Below are 9,908 nucleotides of genomic sequence, written 5' to 3'. Positions count from 1 at the left end.
GACGACATATGCAAAGCAAAACAATGGTTTTCAAGAAATCGGACCTCAGGCAATGAAGAACAGTGATCTCAGACATGAAACAAATGAGACAAGCCCTGTGGGTTCCCCAGATTAATGCTTTGAGAGAGCTTCCTCTCCCACGGCACAGAGAGGGGGAACTGAGGTGAAGCCAGCATTCCCCGTAAGTTGCAGCAATGACGCTGAGGGCCTGGTGAGACCAAGGAAGCTAGACAGGACAGAGTGCTAGACAGGAGACCTGGGCAGAAAGGGAACACAGATCTGCAGATGTTCCCCCTCGAGTATTCAGCAGAGTGCTGAGCAGTGCGTGCCTGTGAGGCAACGACCTGAGACCGGGGAAAGAATCATAAGAAAGAATTAGAGGGAACAGTGTTAAGAGATTGACAGGGCCAGGAACAGTGCCTCTTCCCACTAGTCTGACTGGAAAGACACAGAATTCATGGACTATTGAGTAGAGTACTCATAAAGATCTTGCCTCCGTAACGGGGAATAATGAACCCTAGACTAAACAATGCTCCAGTCCTGCCTGACAAATCGTAAAATCAAGACACAAAAGGATCAAACTTGTCTCCAAGTAACTTAAGTACATCATAGCCCAAGCTCAATCATGTTTATAGAAAATTTTAAAAATATATCTAGCATCCAACAAGGTAAACGTCACGAGATCTGATATCTAATCAAAGATTACCCAGTTTGGAAAGAAGCAGGAAAACAGGACTCAGAATAGTAAAGCAATTTAATCTAACTCAGAACTGACAGATGTTAGAATTAACCGACAAGGACATTATAACAGTTTTTTATAACTGTACTCCGTGTGTTCAAATGTTAAGTAGAGGGACTTCCCCGGTGGTCCAGTGGTTAAAACTCCACGCTCCCAATGCAGGGGACCCAGGTTCGATCCCTGGTCAGGGAACTAGATCCCACATGCCGCAACTAATGATCCTGCATGCCTTAACAAAGATCCTGCACGTGCAAATAAGACCCAGCGCAGCCAAAAAAATAAATATTTTTTAAAAAAAAGAGAGACAGGGAAATTAAAAAAAAAAAAAAAAGACCCAAACCAAACTTCTATGGATGTAAACTGCAATATCTGAGATGAAAAATACACTAGATGGAGTAATGGTAGATTCAACGCTGCAGAAGAAAAGATTAGTGAATTTGGAAACATAGCGCTAGCTTTGGGGCTGGCACCTCTATCTTCTGATAATTTGCCAAAATGACCAACACAAAAGAGGAGAGCCTCCCGAAAGATAAATGTTCTCTAGGCCTTTTAGAAGACATGGAGTTGTTCCTTTGGCCACATACATGTGAATCTACAAGAGAGGTGATGTTGACATCAAGGGAATTGGCACTGTTCAAAAAGGAAAGCCAACCGCTGTTCCCACGGCAAAACTGGAAGAGTCTATGGTGTGTTCCCACATGCTGTCAGCATTGTTGCAAACAAACCAGGGCAAGAGTCTTGCCAAGAAAAGTAATGTGCATATTGAGTATGTTAAGCACTCTAAGAGCTGAGATAGCTTCCTGAAACATGTGAAGGAAAATGATCAGAAAAAAGAAGGCAGGCAGAGCAAAAGGTACTTGGGCTCAACTGAAACCCAGGCGGCTCCACCCGCAGAAATGCAGGCATTGGTTCTCCACCTGTGAGAACCGTGGAAAGGAGCCTGAGCTGTTGAAACCCGTTCCCTATAAATTCTTGGCATAATAGGTATTAAAAAAAAAAAAAGACCTCTGGACTGTAAAAATGTTTCTCTTAATTGAGAAGTGTGGTGTCCCCTCCCCCAAAGAAGTGTTTCCAGCAAACTCTTTTTCTTAAAAAAGGGAAAACATAGCACTAGGAACTATCCAAAATGAAACAGAGTAAAATATGATTTAAACATGATGAAAAGACCATCAGTGAGCGGTGGGGAAAATCCAAACCACTTAATATATGTGTAATTGTATTCCTAAAGTAGAGGAGAGGGAAGGGGGAACAGAAAAAAATATATTTGAAGAAATAATGGCCAAGACTTTTCTAAACTTGATGAATACTATAAACCCACTATCCAAGAATCTCAACAACCCCCAAGCACAAAACACATGAGGAAAACTACACCATGGCATAGCATAATCAAGTTGTTCAATACTAGTGATAAAGAGAAAATCTTAAAAGCAGCTGGAGGACTTCTGTATCCAGAATAATGGAGAAACACTTGTTTCTATTCCTCCTGCTAAGTACAGCTAAAAGCCTGTACGAAACAAAATGTAAGACTCTGAAAAGGAGATGAGAAGGCAGATTGGCCTGGGGTCTGCACACCAGTGAGATGATGCAGCAGTGAGTTCTCTGGGTTCTTTTTTCTCATGTATCCAGACTCGGTCCTGAGGAAGCTGGCAGCCTGGAAATGCCAGTGGGTGCAGACACAAAAAGCCCCAAGAAAATCCTGCTCTTGAGTCAAAGGACCAGAAAAGGGACAGCCTAGCAAAACAGAAAATTTAGACAATAACTGCTGTACTCCAGCCAGACGACACAGAAAAATACTGTGGTCCCATGTCCACCAACAAGGCAGAGTAGGGAGCCTAGATTTTCACCCTCTTCAGGCTGTAATGAAGTGCCTCAACCCTTCCCCCATGTCAGAGTGGTGAGCGGGGTGGATCAGAGAAGGGAAAGTGGGGAGCCTGAACTGTCCTCCCTGCTGGGCAGTAGCAAGGTCACCCTCCACAGTGGGGGCCATGTGGGGAGCTGAAGCTCCCACCCTGCTGCGCAGTAACAAGGATCCTCTCTTCCCTGGGTGTCATGGAGGCTGACTTAATGAAAATGAAAAGTAACATATCAAAATTTGTGGGGCACAGCTAAGACAGTGCTCAGAAGGAAATTTATAGCTCCAAATTCTTATTTTAGAAAAGAGGAAAATTCTCAAATCAATAAGCTTAGCTCCTAGAAAAAGAAGAGCAAAATAAACCCAAAGCAAGCAAGAAAGAAGGAAATAATAAAGAGCACAAAACTCGATGTTAACAGAAACCAGAAATATAGTGGAGGAAATCAATGAAACAAAAAGATGTTTCTTTGAAACGATCAATGAAATGACAAACTTCTACCAAGGATGACCAAGGAAAAAAGAAGAAAACACAAATTACCAATATCAGGAATGAAACAGGTGATATCACTGTAGACCCTGAAGTCATCATAAAGATACTAAGAGGCTACTATAAACAAGCATACACACATAAATTTGACCTCAGTGAAACTGACCAATTCCTTGAAATACAGACTTTCACAGTTCACCCAGTATGAAATAGATTATTTGAATAACACTATATCTATTAAGGAAATTTAAATTGTAGTTTAAAAACTCCTGAAAACGAACTATCCAGTCCCAGACGATTTCACTGGAGAATCCTACCAAATATTTAAAGAATAAACACCAATTTCTACATAATCTATTCCAGAAAATAGAAGAGGTAGGAACAACGCTTTAATTCATTTTATGAAGCTGGTATTACCGTGGTAACAAAAAACAAAGACAGTATTAAAAAAAAAAAAGACAACTATAGACCAATATCTTATAGATTCAAAACAAAGCATTAGCAAATATAATTCAGTAATATATAAAAATAATTCTCTGCCATGACTAAGTGGGCTTTATTCCAAGAATGCAAGGCTAGTTCAATAATCTTGGTGAAAGTTTCATAGACGTTCACCAAAAACATAATATAAGAAAAAGATCGATGACGTGGACTTAATCAAAATTAAAAGCTTCTGCTCTGCAAAAGGATGCTAAGAGTATGAAAGAACAAGCAACAAACTGGGAGAAAAGATTTGCAAACTACGTATCTGACAAAGAACTCATATCTAGGATATTACAAAGAACCATCAAAAATCAGCAGAGAAAAAAACAATCTAATTAGAAAATGGGTAAATGACATGAAGAGATGTTTCACTGAAGAAGCTATTCAGATGGCACGTGATCACAAGAAAAGATGTTCATCATCGCTAGAGATTAGGGGCATGCACATGGAGACCAGGATGAGATATCACTGCAGAATTATTAGAACAGGTAAAATAAAAAATAGTGACAATCCCAAGTGCTGGAGAGGATGTAGATAACTGGATCTCTTATACATTGTTGGTGGGAATGTAAAATGCTATAGCCACTCCAGAAAATTGTTTGGCTGTTTCTTAAAAAACTAAACATCACTTATAATATGGCTCAGCAATGGTACTCCTGGGCCTTTATCCCTGTACGTGATCGTTCATAGAAGTGTTATTTGTAATAGCTAAAAACATGGAAACAAACAAAAGGTTTTACGATAGGTTAAACACAATGTGACACATCCATACCACGGAATACTACTTGTTAATAAAAAGGAAGTATTTATTAATTAACGTGTGCACATTGCTTTTTTAGACATAATGATATTGCATACTTATCAGACTACAGTATAATGTAAAATAACTTTTATATGTACTGGGAAAACAAAAAATTCATGTGACTCACTTTGTCACGATGTTTACTATATTGCAGTGGTCTGGAACCAAACCCACAATATCTCCAAGGTGTGCCTGTGCCCCTTTTACACACATTTGGACTCTGTACAGCAACAAAATAACTCTAAATGCGAGGCGAACCTTCTTAGGAATGAAGAAGCTCTTACCCTTTCCCAAGGGTCGTATCCATCACTGGCTATATTATGAATTTATTTATTTATTTATTTATTTTTATTTTTGGCTGCATTGGGCCTTCGTTGCTGTGCACGGGCTTTCTCTAGCTGTGGCGAGTGTGGGCTACTCTTCACTGTGGTGCGCGGGCTTCTCATTGTGGTGGCTTCTCTTGTTGCGGAGCATGGGCTCTAGGCATGCCAGCTTCAGTAGCTGTGGCACATAGGCTCAGTAGTTGTGGCTCGCGGGCTCTAGAGCGCAGGCTCAGTAGTTGTGGCGCACGGGCTTAGTTGCTCTGCGGCATGTGGGATCTTCCCAGACCAGGGCTCGAACCCATGTCCCCTGCATTGGCAGACGGATTGTTAACCACTGCGCCACCAGGGAAGTCCTGACTGTCTATATTAAATGCTCTTCAAATCTAGTAACAGCCCCCTGAATATTCTGTTGCCTAAAATGTAAAATTAAGTTCTGACACTTGTGTGTAAAGTAAAATTGGGAAGAAGGAGAGAGAAGAAGCAAATGGGTAGCATATCCAAATGTAACGATCAAATAGAAAATACGCAAAGCTGCTGCAGTTCTCCTGTAATTTGTCCCAAGGCCATAAATGATATTGATGGCTTTCTTCTATCACTGCACATTCTGTATTCACCCTACCCTCAGTGAGAACCTCAGCTGATCAGGGTTCTTTACCTAGAGGAGTGACCTAAACTTTCATTCCCCAAAGGTTTGAGCCCTCAATCACCCTGCCTTTTTTGGTTGCTGTAGGTTTTCATTAACCTTTACTATTTTCCTTAACCTTTACTATTGCTGTATTTTTCATTAAACTTCACTACTAACATAGGTCCTGTGAGGGCAAATCTCTGCCCCTTCCATGATGGAGAAGGTCCAGTGTAATCAACCTGCCCCTAGAGGGCTGGCTGGTGCCAGGGGGAATGGTGCCATAACGGGGACCCACGTTGGTTTCTTCTGTTGGCAGATGAGGCACTCAGCGGTGGCATTAGCCAGGTCAGCCTTGGTAAGGGGAAGTCCGTGATGCTGAGACCACGCATGGGCTCCATTCCTGCCTTCCTGGTCACTTAGTTCATGGGCCCATTGAACAAGCACTAGGGTGGGTAGGGAGACCCATAGAGTACATCATTTTGTCCACCTGATTATTCAGTTTCTCCTCTGCAGTGGATGCCTTTTGGTGGGCGTTCACACGGACATCACGATCTTCACAGTAAGTACCCATTCAGAGAGGTCCCTCCGCATTCTTCCCCAGACCTTCTTGTTACTGATTGTGATGATTAACTTTATGTGTCAACTTGGCTTGGCCATGGTGCCCAGAAATCTGGTCAAGTATTATTCTGGATGTTTCTGTGAGGGTGTTTTTTGGATGAAATTGACATTTAAATCAGTGGACTCTAAGTGAAGCACATTGTCCTCCATCATGTGGGGGGCCTTTTGCCCAATCAGTTGAATGTCTTAACGGAACAAAGACTGACCTCCCCCAAGCAAAAGGGAATTTTGCTGGCAGATGGCCTTTCAACTCAAGCTGCTACTCTTCCCAGAATCTCCAGCCTGCTAACATACCCCATTAGAGTTTGGACGTGCAAAGCCTTCACTATCACATAAGCCAATTTCTTAAAATTATCTATCTATCTATCTATCTATCTATCTATCTACGTATGTTGGTCCTATTCTCTGGTGAACACTGACTAATTCTCCAGTCTTCCGTTCCTGTTCCATCCAAGTCCTTGACCATGAAGCCAATCCGTTAGCAACTGATCATGAACCAACGACCAGTAGATTCAAACTTCTGCTAATCTACTGCTCCAGAAAATCAAACAGGCCGCCCAAGTTCTATCCACAGGGAGGATTTTTCTTTACCATTGACCTTCGGGGTCATCCTTGAATGAAATGGTCATGCTGCAGCTTATAACTTTTGGGAGGTATCCGCGTCATATCATGCAGACCCATCTTTAAACTGTGCTTAGTCTTTTCATCCTCAGTAAACTGATCCTAAAGAATATCCCAGGAAGCCTCAGTCATGGGTGGAGGCAGAGGAGGCAGCGTGACTGGAGTTGGTTCAGAGGAACCTGAGCCACCTGCTCCTATAACTTAACTGTACCTCTCACACCTGCTGGAGCTCAGCCTCTTCTCTACTGCTTCCACTGATGACAGATTGCTGCTGCACGTCCAGCCTTCTGGGTGGTGGGTCCGACAACACCTAGGTTGCTCCGGAAAGCTCAGGCCTCATGGCCACTTGATAGCCCACGGCTAGGTGTTCAGTCTCTACCAAAGCCCAAGAGCAAGCCAGAGCTGTTTCTCGAAAGGAGAGTAGTTATCTCAGAAGAGGGTATGGACAGGCTCCGCAGTCCTAGTGTCTGACGTGGTGACTTCCCACCCTGCTTTGCCATAAACACTGCAGCTATCAGATGACCCCTTCCCCCGCCACTGTCTGATTGCAAGTGCACAAGAGACCTTGAACCAGAATCACTATGGGATGTAATGATAATCCACGACAGCTCTGCAGCAATAACAGACCACATCAGCCCCCTCGGCTGGTTCCCTGCATCCACTCGGCCTCCTCCAATCCGGTGTCCAGTTTCACTCAGAGGGGGATTTTCAAAACACTCATGTGACACTACCCTTATCAGTGGCTTCCTGCTGTTCTCAGGACCAGGCCGAAGCCTTCAGGGGACCTTGCCCCCTGCCTGCGTCTCCGTCCTGCTGCCCTCCCCATTTCACCCGCTTTTGCACCCACGATCCGGACTCTGGCCTCATCAACCCAGCCCCTGATTCTGGGCCGGGCTGTCTCCCCACCCTTCCAACCCTTTACCTGACTCACTCCTACTCATCTGTCAATGAAAAAATAATCAGTTGATCTAAGAAAGAAATGGAAAATTTTGTTTGAGCCAAATTGAGGATTATAACCCAGGAACAACAACTCAGAACAAAATGCATTTCCATTCTTTATACCCTCCTTCCACTGAAAACACGCCTCGCATTTTCCTTGCATATTGAAATGTTTCCCTGATTATTTTAGTAGCTTTATTACATATGTTATAATTCTTAACCTTAAAACCTTAACTTCTAGAGAAAACCAAGAAGTAATTGTGAACTGTTTGTCATATCAGGATTTCCTGATTGGCACTTATGAATGTATTTTATAACCTCTAGAAACATATACCTTCTCATAGAATTTCTTTCTTCAATGTGATACAAGAATTGGTGGGCTTTGGATTATTTCTGGAGCCAGACCTCTGGTCCTGTAAAGACTAGATTTGTAAAACAAGGATAGTTGTTTTTAATTCCTCAAAGAATTGGGTGGCCTCCTCAACGATAGCAAAGGACTGGCATATACCCATTCACCTATGCTGGAATGTTTTACTTTCCCTCATTTAGCTTAAGGGAAAAGCCTCCTCTCCCTCAAAAAAAAATTCCTATCAGGCTCTAAACTTCAGCTATGGTCAGTTTATTCAGACCGGTGGCCTCTCCTTTTGGTAATCCATTTACAAACACTTTTGTGGAGCCTCCCTGGGTTTAAGAAGTTCTTTAAACTAACCGTGGCCCCTGGTTCGGCCTTTGATCTGAAGAGATTTGCCTACAGCCTCAGGTGGTTCCACTTCTAAAGGTAATGATTTAATAGGGCCTTCTGAGTGGAAAGGCAATTCAGACAGAAGATTGAGTACTCCAATAAAGGAAGATAGAGGGGAGCAGTAGAGTTTTAGGTACCTTTTATATCATTAATCTTTGATTAGCCTGTACAAGTCTTTCAGTGAGGCTATTTTGGAATTTTGAGGCCTTTTGGGGCTTCTGCATACCAATTTAAAAAGGTACAATAATTTAAGATGAGAGCTCCCTAAAATTTCAGCAATTTAGATGTTTCTCCATTTCAAAGGATCCAAGGAGCTAGCCCTACAAATATTTTTCCTTGCTAACCTAATTTTAGAAAAGTGAAAAACACTTACCACTGTTGTTTCCAGTAGACCCTGCGGGCGCAGATCCAGAAGACTGCCGGCTTTGTGCACTCAAAATTGTTTTGAAGTGCCCAAAGAACCCCATCTTGGCCGTTTTAGGGCCCGATTTCCTTTAGTTCCCAATTAAGTACTTGCAAGTATATATAAATCCAGCTGGTATTCCCATAGGTGGCTGTTTGCATGGAAGCTGTCTGGCCTTTGAGGCACAATTTCCCAGTATTAATTTTGCGGCCTAATTCAGATATGAGTTACGATCTGAACAACTTTCTGAGGACAGTGTGGTGGATTGCATGTGTGCTGAGGAGTTACCCTTGGGTCAGTTGGACACTTTACATGGCCTGGTTTCTCCCTGGTGCTGCCAGAGCTGCTCCAGGTCTTTGCTCAAACATGCCAACCCCACCTTTAGCCGGAGTTAATGTCTAAGTTAAAGGGTCCAGAGATAAGAAAGGAAGCTACAAACAAACCAACCCCAGCTGAAAGCAGCTGGGACCAAGATGGTGATGAATCTGACCTCTAACACACCCTGAGTCTCATTACATGTTGATTTCACTACGTTGGCATATTAAGTGACACACCTGGGCCAAAAAAGGCTAAAAAGGGGGTGGGAAAAGCACTGCCCCGTCCCCAGTAGACTAATGCATATGCCCCCCCATTATTAGCCTCATTCCTCCTCCCTTTGCTTTATTTTTAAAAATTAAACCCCTCTCACCAGGTGGGCGAGAAGTTGATCTATGAACTTAGCTCCTGCTTCTCCAGTCTTTGGCCACTGAATGCAGCTTTGTGCTGTGTCCATCTCAGCTTAGGTTTCGTTATTTGCCTACTTGAACCCTAAGGGAAAAAGAACCCTCCCCTGCAGAGGCAGAGAGCCTCGGCCAGGCTAGGGCCCAAGCAGGGTCCATACGATTTAATTCAGTAACAGTGTGACAGCCTAAAACCATCAGGGGTGCTCGGAGTGCTAGGTTACCAGCCTCTGTCTTGCCGCCCAGACGAGCAGTATTTACGTAAGGTTTGACTGGGTCTCCCTTATTCTTCAGAGCTGAATAATTCAGCCTCTCATTTCAGTAGCAAAAGTTTTGTTCAGACCATATATCAACTCATTTTTTTTTTTCGATTTAAGCCAATTTTAACAAAAAGCCACCTATGTTTCCCTGGGCCTCTTACCCAAACCCCCTAGGTCCTGCCTAAGAAATGCACGGGTGCCCCTTAAGACTCCAAGTCTTGGGCTTCCCTGGTGGCGCAGTGGTTGAGAGTCCGCCTGCCGATGCAGGGGACACGGGTTCGTGCCCCGGTCCGGG

Source organism: Physeter macrocephalus, chromosome 12 (genome assembly GCF_002837175.3).
Source record: "Physeter macrocephalus isolate SW-GA chromosome 12, ASM283717v5, whole genome shotgun sequence".
NCBI lineage: Eukaryota > Metazoa > Chordata > Mammalia > Artiodactyla > Physeteridae > Physeter > Physeter macrocephalus.
This window is presented reverse-complemented; position numbering follows the sequence as displayed.